The sequence below is a fragment of the Tiliqua scincoides genome, chromosome 1 (assembly GCF_035046505.1).
Source record: "Tiliqua scincoides isolate rTilSci1 chromosome 1, rTilSci1.hap2, whole genome shotgun sequence".
Lineage (NCBI taxonomy): Eukaryota > Metazoa > Chordata > Lepidosauria > Squamata > Scincidae > Tiliqua > Tiliqua scincoides.
The window spans coordinates 38,074,967-38,093,382 of record NC_089821.1 but is presented as its reverse complement, the minus strand read 5'-3'; the positions used below and the strand labels follow the sequence as shown (position 1 = coordinate 38,093,382).

The following is an 18,416-nucleotide window of genomic DNA, read 5'->3' as shown; positions in this document are numbered from 1 at the left end:
ATCAGACCCAGTATCCTTTCTCCAACAGTGGCCAGCAAGCTGACCCTAGAAAATTCACATGCAAGGTATGATGGAGCAGACTACTGTATTCTAATACACAGAATCACAGAGTTGATGGAGGCCTTTAAGGCCATCTAGTCCATCTTCCCCCTTGAAGCAATAAAAAGGACATCTCTAAAAGATGCTTGTCAAGTCTCTGCTAGACCTCTAGCAAGAGAGAAGCCACCCTTCAGAATCTTTGATTAGATGTGTTGATTTTGTTTTCAATATACCTTATTTATTTATTTAAAAAAATTTATATCCTACTTTTCCCATGCCAAAGCGCATGCCCAAGGGAACTCACAAAGTTCCATAAGCAAATTTATAATATGCAACAATAATAAAAACAATAAATAAAAACGAAAGCAATTATGGAACTTTTCTTCATGGTTATGAATATGTATAACATTTTTTAAAGTCATCCAAGTTTTCAGCTGCACCACCACACCCTGAGCAATGATTATCATATGTTAATTACGGAAACAATATAAACAATTTCCTTTTGTGTGCCCTGAGCTTACTTTCCCTGAACTTGGCATGAAACACTCAGTTACCTGTTTCAACTGAATCTGATCAAATACCACAAAAATAAGAAATTACCCAGATTCAAATAATGAAAAATGGAGTCTCTCTTCCTTGTTCCTTACAATCACGAGCAGAAATGTGTGAGACAGGAAGACAACAGCAACAAAAGTCCCTTGGTTTGAATAGCATCACTTTGTGTTTTGCCAAAAGTTTACAATTATGAGCTGGGACACATCAAGAAATAGCGCATGTGAAGTACAGGACATACATTTCACTCTCGTGCTCATTTTATATTTGAGAACAAACCATCGTACAATGAACATAATATAGAACATGTTGATGAAGTGCTATACATTCTCTGGCCTCTTTACTCAGAAATGTGCCTAGCATTATAAACAGAACACAAAGGCTTGGAAGTTAAGAGTGGGTATATCGAATACAAGATTTTATTTTTAATATATTCTCTATTTCATTCTTCCCCTCCAGATTCAAATTCCTGGCCATTGTGCAAACAGTAAATGACTGTTTTAGCAAATGAAGCTTCATTTAGGAATGAGTCAGATTCCAACAAGAGAAACTTAAAGGCATTTGGATCTTGGATCTCAAACACCTTTGTCTCCTGGGGGAACACTACAGTGTGTTTTCAAACACCTACTTATACTTTCCATTTGCAAGTTCTCTTTGCAGGCAACTTATCCATTAAATGCGACACTTTCTGCTCTTTTGCCCTGAATCTTCTGACAACGGTTACACAGAGACTGCCTCCCTTGTGAGTTAACATACTTTCTATCTGTTCTGTTTTATATACAGTGTTGTTCTGAGATACACCTCAAACAAAATAAGGCTACCAACAACTGAAATTTCTTCTTGCTGAATGAATATAACAACAGGTGTTCAATAGGTCAACTGGAAAGCAAAATATTAGAAACAGTATATAGAAGCTGCATAATGATGGCAGGTGTCTGATGACATAGTCTGGTTTAGCAACATTGGTAAATGGAGAAATGGTTCTACTTTAATCCTGAATACCAGCACATCTCATAAGAATACAGGTCATGCCTTATTCTCCACTGGGGTTCTGCTCCAGAACCCCCAATGGATTAAAAAAAAGCAGTGGATACCAAATCAGTGGAAAAATAGCTTTTTTTATAGCTTAGTGGGAAGACCCACTTCCAGGTTTCTTGCTCCTCTGTTGTCACCCCAGAATGCATTGGTATAGATTATACTGCATTCAGTCACTAGATGGGGTGAATAATGGAATCTACTAGAATGAAATTATAATTATTTAACAGTGCAAAGACAAGAAATGGGATTTTGGTGCTTTTTTTCCTTGTTACAAGGCATTTAAAGGTAGATTTTGGTATCAGTGGTAAGTCAAATCAGTGCATAACAAATCAGTGGATACCAACGACCCACGTGTATAGCTTTTTTTCCCCCTTAAGCCTCATGAGAGGCTTCAGAGGGAGTTGTAGTGGACTGGAGTGCCCAAGAAATTAATGGAGGAAACACTATCAACTACAAGTTGCTAGGATCCTACAGCAGGGGATGGCTGTGGTTTTCACATACTGCTTGTCAGTTTCCCAGAGATATCTGGATGGCTACTGTGGAAACAGAACGCTGGACTGATTGATTCAGTCATCTGATTCTGCATGGTTCTCCTTATATTCTTATTCTTGATCCTGACGGTGGTCATGTTCTTGATGGAAACAGATTATCCCTTATTCCAGACTCTGGGAGAGTTTGGAACCTCGTAAATCTTTATGGGGGAAGTGATGGCACCCCTGAGATTGCACCATACAATCAGTTAAAACAGTGATAATTACTAGGTAAATTTAGTGGTTTTGCTTTGTCCTTATTTTTTACTCACTACGAGCCATGCAAATGGTAAATGCGCATGTGTGGGTGCTTTGAGAACATGACTTCATATAGGTTTCTAGAGCTAACAGAAAGCAAAAAATTAAACTCAAGCATTTGTGTGTGTGCCTGTGTTTGGCTACTGCACGATGAGAAAAAGAGTTGTCACTGAGTGCAGACATGAACAGATATTGCTTCACTGTGATAACTTGGACAATATAAAAAAAAAAGCTTATTCACGTCAATTAGAAACAGGCAATTGATCTTTGCAGGAACAAAGTATGAAGGGAAGGATCATTCCACTGCTAGGTTTTACGAGGGGCCTGCAACTTGCAGCATAATAAGGCTATTCAACAATAGGATCATAAGCTGTTCTGTTTTCGGTCAACACCTTTCCGCAGATTAGATAAATGATGGTATGGTGATGGTGCAATGCAAATCCAACAGTACTTTTACAAAATTTACAAGATGGAGCTTGTCAAGTGATTTAGCCCTTCACATGCCTGAAAAAGGGGGGGGAAACCCACCAAATATGACTACTTTTTCTTGCGGTGGACAAGCTTCAAAGGGAGAGTTAAGAAAAACTGTCAAAAGAGTTGAAAGTATGAAACCTACCACTGGATGGCAGATATGCTCTGTGTATAAATTGGGGGAGATGCATGACAATTTCCTAGCAGCAGGTACTATTAGAAGCATGATGGTATTCCAGTCCGTTTGGCACCAATAAAGCATATGTTTACCGCATACTATGGGGAGAGCTTGCTGATAAGATAGAAGTCTGTAGAGCTTTATTAGAACTTCCCAGAGATCTTGGAAGCATAGGCATCAAAATATTTGTTTCTATGGCCACCCTGAGCCTGTGGAATCTGCAGCCCAAGAACAACTGTTTACACTTCTGACTGGTTTTCTATGAAGATGAGCATCTAGTGCTGGAGTGTATTTTCTGGCATAAGTATGAATTACAGTTGAGTTATGTATAGTAATGTACCCAGCTATTACCACGTGTGGCAATTACTGAGTAAGTGCGGCCCCGCTCTATCTCACAGATACCCTCACAGTGGTACATAGAAGCCTTTTCTTCTCCAGGTTCTCTGCATGTAGCAGACAAATTCAGTAGAAATAGGTTGTGCAGCTTTGTGCATGAGGGAGACTTGGGTCGGGTTTTAATGAAAACTTTTCTGTTGATGCCTCAGCAGTGTCACCATCACTGACTTTGTACAGGGTGATGCATTCAAGCCAGCAGTACAGGCCACCCAGATCTAATTGGGATACAAGAGCTTCAGCCTCTGTCAATGGATAGGCCAGATTCCTTTGATTAACTGTGATGGTTCCTAAGTTATTTGTACATACATGCCCTTGATGTCACAAATGCAACAGGAAGTTTAGGAAAGAAGGGGGAAAACTACAGACAATGTCAATGTCACATTTATATCCTGTTCTTCTTCCAAGGAGCTCAGAACCCTTTGGCTGAGAGACAGTGATATGCCCAAGACCACTCAGTGCACTTCACAGCTGAATAGGGACTTGAACTACCAAAATCTACAGTTCAGCCACTACATCCAAGAGACTATGGATAGGGAAGACTTTAATCAGGTCTCTTGCCAGCTTTCTATATAGAAAACTAAACTTCAAAAAGCCATTATCTGTGCTGATGAGGTTATGCAACCAATATACACAAGTTTGATTGAGCATTACATGTGCAGTGAAAATTGTCCACTCAATTCAAGGGAAGGGACAGCTCCACCCACAAAACTGTGGCTTTCTGTTTAAGGGAAATGGAATGCCTTGTGGGCAGGAAAATGCATCTATGGCCCATGTTCACAAATGATTATGAGATGTGAAGGGCTCCAGTGCAGTGTTCAAAGCTGGGTTGCAAAATGAAAAAGGCCAGTAAGAAAGCAATTCTTCCTTTTCATCAGATATTGCCAATTAACATTGGCTTGAACAGTGCACAGACAGACATGTTTGCTGTCACTGAAGCTTGTGCATATGTGACAATGAAGGAGATGAAATTCAGAATTGCAAATGTGGGCTGAAACTCCCTCTCTGCAGCAACAGCAGCTTTGAAAACAGGAATGACAGATTGAACTGGCTAGAAATTTTAATTAAACCTGTAAGTGCGAAGTCTGAAGCTAGCCGAGTCTCAGCTGTGGGGCTGCTCTGACCCAGTAGAGGAGACATGCCAGAAAACAGAAATGATTGGAGTAAGTCACAATATCCTTGCAATCCATTCATTTTGTCCCAAATAATCACATTGCTTTCAAAATGGGGTGGTGGTGGTGGAGGAAGAGGAGAGTGGCTTAAAAAAAAAAAAAAAAAGCATAATATACTGCATAGAATGCAAACCAATATGTCCTTGGTTGCTTAGCAATGTTAGAATAATGAAAGAAGGAGCCCATTGGGCCTTTGTGCTCCCTTCTCTTGCTGAAGGTTATGCTGTGCTTGTCTTTAGTGTTTTGGTAAATCACTAAAGCTCCCCATATAAAAATCCCTGAAAGCGTAAATCGTTAATGAGAAAAACAGTGTTGCTCTTCCCATTCTTTCAGGAAAAAGAGAGGACTTTTTGTTAGGTTGCCTGTAGCATTTTTTTTTTCATAATATTGTCTTTGGATTCCCTTCCAATCACATAAGGAAACATTACCTAGAAGGAGATTATGCCTTATGCAGATCCATAGACTACTCAATGCAATCTAATTGCACTTAATCATAAATGCAATTGAACCAAATTGCAAGACACTACCTATTAGCTACTGGACACAACTTTCTGTGATAAGTGACATGAAATGACAGCAAGGGGCGTTTTCTACCTCACTGGAGATATACAAGCAAAGGTTCGACAAACACCTGCTGGAGATGCTCTAGGACGATTTCCTGCTACAGGTAGAGGGTTGAAATAGATGCCCTTGTAGGTCTATGCCAACTCTATGGTTCTATGAAATCAGCAAAATAACATAATCTAGGTTATGTGCAGGGATGCCAATGGCCTCAATGAAAAGTAATACAGTACAGGCAAATATTAAAGGTCATTCCCTCATTTTCTTTGTTCCGTATCCATCCAGTTTAGAATCTATTTGTCTTAGGAGACCTCAGGGCTTGTACACTGGGACAAACATAGCCAAAACAGGGCCACAGACAAATTAAACTGAAGTGTCTCTGTTTAGAAGGTGACTCCTCCCCCCACCACTTTTATACAAAAAGGGGAGGAATTCCTTCAAAGGATGCTCTGCCTACAAGTTACTTATCTGGTGGACTTTCGTGATGTTGTTTGCTCCCCTTCCCTAAAGACAAGCACAGATGGAAAAGAACCCCTTCCTTTGACCAGGTACCAGGATGCTACTGCAGTCGCTGACCTTCCTCTGGAAGGAAGGAAGCTCTGATGGAGACGGCCTCTGCCTCGTGGTGTCTCTGCCTTTCAGTTGCTTTCGCCTTTCCTGCTCTCACCTTTCAGGTAAAAATGGGAAGAAAAGGTGAAGGCACCCCAAGAGGGGAAAAAAGATAAAGGGCAGAACAGAGAGATAGGAGGGGGTGAGGGAAGTTAAACTGTTAAGAACAATAAAGTGCTGGGGAAAAGAGACAGAGAAATAAAGGAGGGAGCACTTGATAACACATCAGGTCTGTCCAGAAGGCAACTGTTCAAAACACACACACTGTAGAGAATTATACACTGCAGCATTTCACTCCAGTCTCACACTTGTCTACCTTCAGTAGAAAACAAGGTTCCCACCATTCTCAAAAAGTGGGGGCATTGACTAATTGAATGTGTGAATTAATGCTAAATGCGTGCATATTTAATTTTTAAAAAATTATATCCTGCCCAAAGCTTTATTCTGTAGTCAGTAAAATGCTATCAGGGTGCCTTAATAATTTAAAAAATGATTATAAAAAACAACTTTTCTAAAAGAATAGATATAAAAGCCCTTGTTGAAAGAAGACCTGTCCACAATGAAAATGGTTTTTTCCCCCCTTTTGGAAAGGCATGGAACAATCAAATGGTCTTTTGAAGATAGTCTATACCAGTCATTTTCAACCACTGTGCTGTGGCACATTGGTGCGCCACAAGTGTGCCACAGGAATTTGGGAGAAGGTCCAATGGGGGGATGTGAGCCCCCACTGGCAGCATGGTATGCCTTGTCAATTGTCAAAAAGGTGGTGTGCCTTGACAATTTTAGTGCCTTGTCACTCTGCCATGAGATGAAAAAGGTTGAAAATCACTGGTTTATACAGTGGGCCCTCAGTATCATGGGGGACTGGCTCCATCCTCCCCCCCCCCCACAGATGCTGAAATCCACAGGGGGGGTAGAGTGCAGCAGTAGCAAAAACTTACCTGGAGGCCATGCAGGGCCCTCTGGAAGTCATGCCAGCCTCCTTAGAAGGCCTCCCGTACATGACTGGAAGTCACTTCTAGTTCACATTGGTGAGTTCTGGTCACACCCATAAGGTGTTCTGAGATGTGGGGAGGTCACGTGCAACTGGAAGTTGATGACACAAACCAGAAGTGGTTTCTGAGGGGCCTTTGAGGCTTAAGCTCAGCATCAGTGGATGCTCAAATCCAGGCATGCCAAGTCTGTGGATAAGGAAGGTCCACTGCATAGTGATCCTCCCTGAGAAGAGTGCTCCAAAAACAGGGCAGTCTCATAGAATATGCACTCCACCTGCTTCACCTCAGAAGGTAAGAACACCCAAGAAAGGTGATCACTCTGATGGTGATCTCAATGCACGCGCAAATATATGTGAGGGAAATTGGACTTCCAAGTTTTGCCCTCATAATCTATTTGAAACAAACACCTCCACCTTCTCTGGATTCCACAGATCACGGTTTATACTACACCCAAAGACTTCTCTTAGCTTAATTTTAAGATTCAAAATTGAACATATATTTGCACTGCAGGTCAACTCACATAAAATTCTTGAGCAGGCTTCCTTGAATAAGTCAGAAGCAGATTCTTACGCCCTGTGCATTTTAAAGAGCGAGATGACAAATTTCCACTATACCCTTTCAGAATCAAGGAGAAGCACATGCTTATTGTGTTTCAGTTTGAAGTGTAACGTATGGAGTCCTGGCCCTTAACTTGAACAGAAGGTTGAGGAAAAGCAGAAGACAAAGGGGCAAGATAGACAGCGTTTAAAAGGCCAAGTATGTGACGGTAACACCCAAGGCAGAACAAGCAGTGAGCTGCCCTGCCGTGCAAATGTGTGTCTGATTTCAAACCCTAAGATTAAGCTGAAAAGAAACTGAAAGGAGAGCTGAGAATGCAAATCCAGGTGGAATGAAGCAACTGAGCAAAACATTATACCAGAGATGACAAAAGGAGAAGAAAGTAGTGTACAGCTTGCCAAAAATCTGTCTGGTTTTTCTATATGGAAGATAGAACTGTGTGACTAACCTGCTCCCTGTGGTAAGCACAGCCCAGGGAGGAGGAAAAAAAAAATCACAGATATAATCATTTCCCTTTTTTAATCTGGAATTTTGATTTTTGCCTCAGGATAATGGTGCAATGGCAATTAGGAGAAAGGGCCTTATTCTGTTTCATCCTAGTGGCATTTGATGAGCAAGCAGCAAGGCACTTAGTCCTGAAATCCATCCAATTAATGAGATAGCTACAGAGAGGTCGCTTTTCATGAACAGAATTTTAAAATGTATTGAATCCCTGGGTTCCAAGGGAGATCCATTGTATTCCCTAAACGCCGCATTTCCTAACTATGGAGGTACTTGATAGCCTTGTAACTCTGATATTTTTTTTCTGTTATGAAGATAAATGATCTGAGTTTAGCGTTAGCCATCCAAAGTGACGTTCACTGCCAAATGCAACATGGAAACATTCAGGCAGAGCCCCACTGAAATCCCCTCATGAGAGAAATTTGAGAATGTTGGATGTCTTTGCATTCATCAGTTTTATATCTTTCCCTATTTAATAGAAGACCAAAAAATTATAAAAATAAAAAAATAAAAAATAAAAACCCTTACAGACTCTGGCAAAGGTCTTGGACTAGGGATATACTTGAAATGCCAAGAAAGTCCTGATTACTGTAACAGAGTATCCGGGAGCTTTTATCTTCCTATTTCCTTTCAGCAGGAACAACTGGATTTTGGTGTAGAACTTGGCCTTGTGACAGGAAGGTGTTTCCTCGCAAATAACTTGTGTGAGTTGCTTTCTTACTGGCCAGCCTTCTAGTCTCTGTATACAAATGCCTCACTGGTCCCTGTGGACTAGCATTCACCGAAAATCAGTTCAAATGCATGTAAGTCCTAGAATTTTGAAGGAGCTGTGCCTTAGAACTATGGAGGCAGGGACACTTCTGAAGGAGAGTGTATTGTATTGTATAAAGGCAAGTGTATCTGCTCTTGAGAGCTACAGCTGGTATTCTCTCTTCTCCTCCCTCCCCCAGCTCTCTGGTATTGAGGAGAAAAATTTAGTGGCTATGGCTGCAATCCTAACCACACTTTCCTGAGAGTAAGCCCCACTGAACAAAATAGGACTTACTTCTCAGTAGACCTGGTTAGGATTGTGCCCTATATTAGACAGCAAGCATAACAGTAGCAAAATTTTAGAAAAATGGCACTGTGGCACAGAAGCAGTCACTGCCAGTTCAGGGCCCAATCCTATCCAACTTTCCAGTGCTGATGCAATAGCACTGCAGTCCTGAGGTAAAGGAACAAACATTTCCTTACTTCAAGGAGGCCTCCATGACTGCCCTCCACCGCACCGCAGGATTCAGTGCATGCACCATTGGCATGACTGCATCAGTGCTGGAAATTTGGATAGGATCAGGCTCTTAGTCCACAATCCAAAGTAGGAGGATGTTTTATTGAGGACCAACCAAACATATCGAATATTAAGCTTACGAGTTCTACAGAACTCTTCATCAGACAGATGTTGAGCAAAATGACAGGGGGGAAAGGCATGTTGCAGCAAGAAGTTAACTCAGTTCATCCCCAGTAATATCTTAAGAAAAGCCCTGCTAGATCAGGCCAAGAGCCCATCTAAGGGCACAATACTAGCTTGCTCTTTGGATGGTGCAAGTCCCTTGCACCTCCTTGAGTCGGCTGGGCTGGCATGTAGAGGTGCACCGGCCCATGGAGGCTGGATGCAGCCTCCACGCTGACTCTTCTGAGGAGCGTTGCATCAGCTGAGCTAGGCCAACGCAAGGCTCTGGAGTAGGCGGGGAGGAGGCAGGGAGGAGGCAGGAGAGAGGTGTTCTGGGGTGGGGGGAGAGTGGGGGAGGGCAGTCCCGGGGGCAGGCAGGTGGGGAGCAGGAGGCGGGGCTGGGACCTGGCAGTTATGCCGGATCCCAACCTTGTTCCCCGAGCAGCATGGAGTGGATTCAAGCCATTGTACTCTCTTCGGACTTGTGCCACTTCCTGAGATGGCGCAAGTCCAAGGAGACCCATAGGGGCTGTGGTGGCTTACCCAGAGGTAAGGGGTTCCCCTTACCTCAGGTTGAGCCAGTTTGGCGCCCTATCTTGTGCTGGATACAGCGCAAGTCTAGTATCCAGTGTCCATCAGCAGCCCACTAACTGCATACTTTTCTCCTGCCATTGCCACTCTGCAACTGGTATTCAGAGGCATACACCACCATTGAAATTGGACATAGCACAGAGCCATCAAGACAAGTAGCCACTGATAGACCTGACCTCCATGAATGTGTCCAATTCCCTTTTATAGTCATCCAAGCCAACACCGTGCCTTGTGGCAGCAACTTCTATAGACGAAATGTGCATTTTGTGAAGAAGTACTTCCTCTTCTCCATCCCAAATTTTCCACCAAAGCCCCAAAGCCCCACAATCAAAGGAAAGCCCCAAGCCCCACAATGGGGCTTCTCAAGTCTGCGCTGGCTATTTTACCAGTGCAGACTTGAGAACCTCCATGTTGGGCTTTGCAGCCTGAAATGGAGCGTAGGATGAAATTAAGCAGGCTCCACCGATCCCATGCCTCTCCCTGCAGTTCCTCCCTTCTCTCCAGGTGTCACGGACGTGCCTTACGGCACATTTGTGACACCTAGCGCTGGCACTAACTCAGCACCAGCGCTCAGAACCTATAGAACTGGGCTCTTAATTATCCGTGGCTTTCAGTATCTATGGAAGGGGTGTCTTGTATGAATCCCCCCACAGACACTGAGGGCCCACTGTAATTGGGAACACCCCCCAATGTGCATCACCTTACACTTATTTATATGAACCTTTACATTTATTTACATAAATGAACAACATCTGCCACTTCTTGGCTGCCCATTCACCTAGTTTAGAGTGGTCCTTCTGGAGTACTTTTCAATCAGCTTTGGTTTTCACCATACTGAATCTCACTGTTTACCCTTAACTCAAGATCATTTATGAAGTTGAAAGCACCAGTCCCAAGACAGAACCTTGGGGAACCCCACTTCTCTCCACTGTGAAAATTGCCCATTTACTCCTACTCTCTGTTGCCTGTTAAAGAACTGATGATCAACCCATAAAAGGACTGATATTCTTATTCCATGGACTGCTACATGTACACAAAACCCCTTGGTGAGGGACTCTCAAAAAAGTTCAAGTGTGCCAGTTATCTGGATTGCCTCTACCCACATGCCTGTTGACACTCTCAAAGAACTCAGTAAGTTTAGTGCAGTAGGCCTGACCTATGTAGAAACAATGCTGATTCTCCTTCAGCAAGGCGCATTGTTCTCTATAGGCTTAACACTTTTATCTTTAACTATGCTTTCCACTAACTTACCCAGAAAAAAAACATTCAGCTAACCAACCTGTAATTTCCTTCTTAAATAGGAACCTTCTTAAATATCAGTATTGCATGGCTACCTTCCAGTGTTCTGAATTGGAGTCTGATGTAAAGTACAAGTTACACATTTTTGCAAGAAGATCAGTCATCAAGAGCTTGGCTGATTAGAGCGGCCCAGGGGGGACTGGCTGAGTGGACGGGGAGGGTGGTCAACTCTTCTTTGATGGACGGGACATTGCCGCTCGCCTTGAAGCAGGCAGTGGTTCGCCCCCTCCTGAAGAAGCCCTCCCTGGATTCCACTGTGTTGAATAACTATCGGCCAGTCTCCAACATCCCGTTTCTGGGCAAGGTAATTGAGCGGGTGGTGGCGGCCCAACTCCAGAGGGTCTTGGATGAAGCGGATTATCTGGATCCTTTTCAATCTGGTTTCAGACCGGGCTTTGGGACGGAAACTGCCTTGGTCGCCTTGGTGGATGACCTACGCCGGGGACTGGACAGGGGGAGTGCGTCCCTGTTGGTCCTGCTGGACCTCTCGGCGGCTTTCGATACCATCGACCATGGTATCCTTCTGGGCCGATTGGCCGAGTTGGGAGTTGGAGGCACTGTTTTGCGGTGGTTCCGCTCCTACTTGGAGGGTCGGTCCCAGATGGTGGTGCTGGGGGATGCCTGTTCGACACCCTGGCCCTTGAGGTGCGGGGTGCCGCAGGGTTCAATTCTGTCCCCCATGCTATTTAATATCTACATGAAACCGCTGGGAGAGGTCATCCGGGGGTTTGGAGTGAGGTGTCATCAATATGCTGATGACACCCAGCTCTATCTCTCCTTTCCTCCAGACTCCAAGGTGGCGGTTGAGGGCCTGGAACGCTGTCTGGAAGCAGTGAGGATCTGGATGGGGGCTAACAAGCTGAAATTAAATCTGGATAAGACAGAGGCTCTCCTGGTTCGGAAATCCTCGATGCAGGTGCTGGATTATCGACTTGCTCTGAATGGGGTTGCACTCCCTCTGAAGGAGCAGGTTCGCAGCTTGGGGGTCCTCCTGGATTCGCAGCTGCTCCTGGATTCCCAGGTGGCGGCTGTGGCTAGGGGGGCCTTTGCTCAGCTTCGGCTGGTGCGCCAGCTGCGACCGTACTTGGATCGTGCAGACCTGGCCACGGTGATCCATGCCACGGTGACATCGAGGTTAGATTACTGTAACGCGCTCTATGTGGGGCTGCCCCTGAAGACGGTTCGGAAACTACAATTAGTACAGAATGTGGTGGCCCGTGTGGTCACCGGAGCCAGGCGGTTTGACTCTGTCAGCCCACTTCTCCGGGGGCTGCATTGGCTGCCCATTCGTTTCCGGGCCCAATTCAAGGTGCTGGTTTTGACCTTTAAAGCCCTATACTGCTCTGGGCCAGGATATCTTAGAGACCACCTACTCCCGTACAATCCGGCTCGCCATCTCAGGTCATCAGAGAAGGCCTTTTTGCAAGTGCCGCCACCCAAGGAGGTCCGGGGGGTGGCTGCAAGAAATAGGGCCTTCTCGGTAGTGGCACCAACATTATGGAACTCCCTTCCCCTTGACTTGAGAATGGCTCCCTCTCTTGAGAGCTTTCGGCGAGGCCTGAAAACACTGTTGTTTAAACAAGCCTTCTGATTTCTGGCCTTCTTAACTTTTTATACATCTTTTAGTTTTACAGGCTTGATTCCTCGGTGATCTGCTCTTTTATTCTTTTAATCTGACTACTGTTTTTATGGCCCTGTAGTGTGTTTTTAAATGTTTTTATCTGTTTGTATTAATGTTTTTTAAATTCTATTGTTTTTTAATATGTTGTTAGCCGCCCTGGGTCCCGTTAGGGAGAAGGGCGGGATAAAAATAAAGTTTTATTATTATTATTATTATTATTATTATTATTATTATTATTATTATTTCACATTTGAGTTTTGGTTGCCATTTCAATCCAGTGACTTGTTAACTCTTAATTTCTTAATACATTTTAGAACCTTGGACCTTGTCACTTATATTTGACTCCTTCTGTGAGATGTTCAGTTCAAGCACAATATCTGCCCTACGTCTTCTGCCATGAAAACAGAGGCAGGCAAAGAATTCATTCTGCTTCTCTGCAGTCTCCACGTCTTTATGCTTTCTTTTTATTTCCTTATTAAAGTGTCCAATTGCCTCCCTGGGAGGTTTCCTGCTTTTGATGAATACCTGCAAGAATTCTGAGAAGATAACAGTTAACAAAATATCTGTCTGCTATGTGAGAGACAAGAGGTTGTTTGTGCAAAGTGCTCTCTCTGTGCGCCAAGTGCCCTTTCACCATAGTTCCATCACCAAAGTTTGAGAAACCAGAGAGGTACAGCCCCAAGCAGCATGTCTGCTCATCTGAGCTGTAGTCTCAGATGCTATAGTATCCAAATATTTCATTGTACCTATTTAAAAGGCAGTTTAGGGTGCCGAGTATGACTCAGTTAAAGGACTAAATTTATTTATTCAATATATGCATATACCACATTTCCAAATTAAAATCTGAACTATTGTTAATTAATAATAGTAAACTACCTAGTTTACTATTATTAATTAACAATAGTTCAGATTTTGCAACAGATTATAGTTCAGATTATACAACAAAAGTACAAAGCAATATATCAGCACACAACAAATATAGAAAAATGGTATAAAACTATCATCATGTATAAACAATATAAACCCATCATGACAGTTAAAATGAATGCATCTGTTAAAAGCCTAGTCTAAAACACCAGACTAATATGTTCACAATAAAAACATCAGACTAAAATACATTAAAAGTCAGAATGAACAGTTGCATTTTTAGAGAATACTTAAAGGCAGACAGTATGTGAACCTAAAGGAACCCCTTGAACACATCATTTCAGAAGTGCTCTGTCTTTGGTATCTGCCAACCCATTTCGCATCAATAGTGACCAGACATCAGGGACAATAACAATGACATAAGGGTCTGGGTAGGGTCATGACCCATGGAAGCAACCCATGAAGTTCTTTCTTTCCCTAAACAGGTAGTAAATGGCTGACTTTGCATAGAACCCTGCATGTCCTATGTGGAAGTTACACTTGTAGACTGTCACCTAACTTAGATTATACACAGATATCTTCAATTGTGTACAATAAAGCAAAATGAAACATATTCAATGAATACTTGCAAAACAATTACAAAATTTGTACCTTCCAACTTGTACAATAGCTCAGTAGTACTAATGGTACAGCACAAGCAATACCTGGCATCTCCAGGTAGGGCAGGAGAAGAGCAGCTCCACTATAGACAATACTAAGGTAGACGAGCAATAGTTTGACTCAATATAAAATCAGAAAACTATTCCTTGTTAGTTTGTTACAACAGAATGAATTCTGGCTAAGATGTATGCACTTGCTAATCTTCCAGCCACCTGGAAGATTAGCCACCCAACAGCCCAATCCTACCTAATTCCCCGAACGACAATGTAGCCACGCTAATGGGATGTTTGCATGCATTCCACAGAGGAGTTTCAGGCTGCACAGGCCTCCTTAAAGGAATATTTGTTCCCTTGCCCTGGGGAAAGCACTTGTTGCCCTTTTTGGTCTACTCAAACCTGCACCAGCTGTATAGCTGGCGCATGTCCAAGTGGACCCAGGAAGGCAGACTGAGGTAAGGACAGGGGATAAGATATTGGCCGCATCACTACAACTGATATAGCCCCCGTCCCAACTTTGCTCTGCCCTCCTCCCCAATCTATTCTCCATCCTTCTCCCTCCTTGCCCTCCTCCTTCCTTCCCCCCCCCATGCTCACCCTCCAGTGCCAGGACTCCTTCCCTGTCCGCTGGCACACAGACCCAATTGCTCACCACTTGTAGGGGTGGCCAGGCCGCCTTGAATGGCATGTTGTGCTATGCGACAACCATAAAGGAGCTTATGCTGGTTCCGGCAGCGTAAGACCCTGTTAGAACTGAGCTGTAAGACTCAATTTTCATCAAACTTCAGTGTCTTCTGTGTTCTTTCCCAATCAAAATTCATAAAAAAACATTTCCCAGCATCAGAGCACAACCACAGGTATACCTGAGTCTAAAAATTTTGGCAGCGTAATTTTCAATTTTATGATCACCTCTACAATTTAAATGCTTTTCGCAGTAGGTATAAGTAGGCAATTTACATTTTTCCGAACTCTAAACCATCAGCCTTGAAGATGAAGAGAGTGTGTAGGATTTGAATCCACTGAACGAGTTTATCTGATAAGAATCCAATGCATATTCATGCACCATAACTGAATAACCACTGGAGATATGTAAATATGCCTTAGATCACATTTTTAAGCAACAGACAGTGCAATTCTATGCAGGCTGACTCTACAATAGAGTCCACTGAGTTCAGTGGGACTTACACTGTTGTGGGTATGTACAGAATTGCCGTCTCAGAGACTACTGGCCCAATCCTAACTCCCTTCCCAACAGCATAATTAGCACTGTGCTGGCAGAGGTTGCTCTACAGTTGTCATAAAGCAGCCTGTGCCAATGAGCACAGTGGGCCTGCTGGTGGGTAGGTCGAAGCAGCCTCCTGCACTCTGGCAGGTCCATGGACATGCACTGGAGCAGGTAAGTCTATGCCAGGGGTTGGAGAGAGGGGGTTGAAATGGAGCAGCAAGTGGGGGGAAGGGGGGCAGAATGGGGTGGCGGAGGTGGTGGGGAAGAAGAGGACAGATCAGGCCTGGGAAGAAAGTGGGATCAGCAGCGGGGGTGCATAGTGAATTCCAAGCCTACTGGGTCTGATTCACCTGCATGGAGCGACATGCACAGCATTTGAGAGCCCAATTCTATCCAATTTTCCAAAGCCGGTGCAGCTGTGCCAATGGGGCGTGCACTGCATCCTGTGTTGAGGAGGCAGTCACGGAGGCTTCCTCAAGATCTGGAAACATTTGTTCCCTTACTTTGGGGTTGCATTGTGGCTGCACCGGTACTGGAAAGTTGGATACGATTGGGCCCTAAGCTGGCAAAGGCTCAAGTGGCCCCATAGTGGCTGCTAGGGCTTACCCTGAGACAAGGGGACAAATGTCCCCTTACTTGGAGGAGACCTCCTGCAGCTGAAAATCCACCCGCAGGATGCAGCAGCAGCGATGCCAGCATCGCAGGGGGATTCAGGTAGGATTGGGCTGTAAATTGGTTGTCCATAACTGCTTTTGGAAGACTTCATTGTTCAGTATGTGAACGCTTTTCATTTATTCTAAATTTGCCAAACAACCATTGCAAATATTAAAAGATGACAAAGTATGCTCCAGAGAGAAAAGGGATCAGGGAACAATGTACACTTTCAGCATGCAAAGGGCATGACATCACTTTTTGGCTTGCTACAGTCATATACCTTGGGGAAGCAGGAGGCAGAGAGGAGGGGGAAAGTGAAAAACAAGGCTCTTTGTACATGTCTCAAAATGTTATACGACTCTCTCTCTCTTAGCAAGCCACAGTGAGCAACAGGACATGACAAGCAACTCAGTAAATATGGACCATGAAATTAGCTCCAAATAGCCTAGTTATTTCTGAAAAACAGGTTTAAAAATCAACCAAGGTAAGGCAAAGGATTTTGGATGAAACCTAAGCTGCACATAGAACAATAGCTCACAAGCCCCACAAGTTTTACCTTTAAACACACATTGATTGTGTATCTGAATACATCTCTGCTTGTCAGTTCCACACCCCACCCACTAAAGTCTTTGATTCAATGAGTGACAACTTGGAAGAGCACATTTAATTGTGCTTAAAATTCCCCACCAATCAAGACATACCACTGTAAGGAAACAAAAAAATGAACCTACTTACAATTGGAAACTATGACATACTATGTGAACCATTAATATTATATGTGAACCATTAATATTACCAACCTTTAAAATTTTTTATTCTTCTTCTATTCGAAACAGCAGATCCAAATTAGATACTCAAAGACAGACCAAACAATGAACATGTTAAAAATGCTGGCCTGCTAGAAGCTTGCTGCTGGCAATAAGAGAACTGGCATGGCATAGTGCTGTAGCAACTTTGCAGTGATTTTTGTGATTTCACGATAGCATCCCCATATCCTGACAAAACAATGAATTTAAACAAGTGTGTATTTACTACCATGGTGGATTGGCACATATATGTTATTGCACACACACTTGTCGGTGAACTTATTTGTTCATAAAGAAGAGTTTGTGGGCTCGTTTGAATGAGAGCCAATGCAAGAAATGTGATAGAGTGCTTAGACCCAGAAGACTTCCCTGTTTTCCTGAATTCATTTTTATCAGTTAATTTCTCATCCTGGCCACAAGCATCACTAGCCTTTTACTGTCATCATTAATTCTGCAGTCAGCTTCCCATTTGCAAAGATGATAAAAAGCCTTCATTTACTCAGAGGGGATATTTTAAGCAGGATAGGAAGGTTTGTAAAAGCAACAGTTTTTCATACTGAAAGGACTACAGAGTAACAATTTGGTGTAATGCACATGGAGGGGTCATAGCTCAATAATCCAGCACAAGCTTTGCATGCAGCTGGTCCCAGGTTCCATCTCCAGATAGGGCAGGAAAAGACCTACTTTACTAGAAGTAATACTGAACGAGGGGGACCAATGGTTTGATAAGGCAGTTTTTTTAATGTTCCTAATAGCCCAATCCTATGCTTTCTCTCCCCTGGCTGATGTAACCATGCCAAAATGACTTGCACTGCATCCTGTACTGTCCTGGAGGTCCCCACTGAGTAAGGGAACATTTGTACCAACTTACAGTGGTACTGCGCAATGAATGCTCATCCCTGGGTAAAGGAACATTTGTTCCCTTACCCAGGGGTAAGCATTCATCGTGCAGTACAGTCTACAGTACAGTCTACAATACAGAGAAATTGCCAGTGCAGGTCCCTGTGGACACAAGTTGCAGAGTCAGGGCAAGGAAGGGGAGTTGAATTCCTTGGGGTGGAAGGAGGACAGTTTGGATCTGAGAAGCAGGCAGGTTTGGTGACTACTGCTGCTACCAAACCTGCCTGCTTCTCAGATCCAAACTGTCCTCCTCCCCACCACGTCTCACCTCCCACACCAACCTACCAGTCAGAAGCAAATGTCATGAGGGAGGCTGCTGTTGCCCTGGAGGTCCTTTTCAACTGCTTAAGGCAGTCGCTGCTGGCAAAACACTTGTTCCACCAGCAGAAGAGCCCAAAAGCATCAGGTTATAAGACTGGAAGAGAGGTTTATGAATACAGCAATGCCAGCGAAAGGCTGGCAAAGTGTGAGTTATTCATGATTCAGAGTACATATGAAGCATGTCATATTTAT

At 43.6% G+C, this 18,416-nt stretch overlaps 1 protein-coding gene across 2 annotated transcripts in view; it reads right to left on the bottom strand.

Moving 5' to 3' along the window:
• Positions 1-18,416, bottom strand: part of GAS2 (growth arrest specific 2) — a 111,541-nt gene that overhangs the window by 11,065 nt on the left and 82,060 nt on the right. The gene's annotated exons all lie outside the window — the stretch shown is intronic.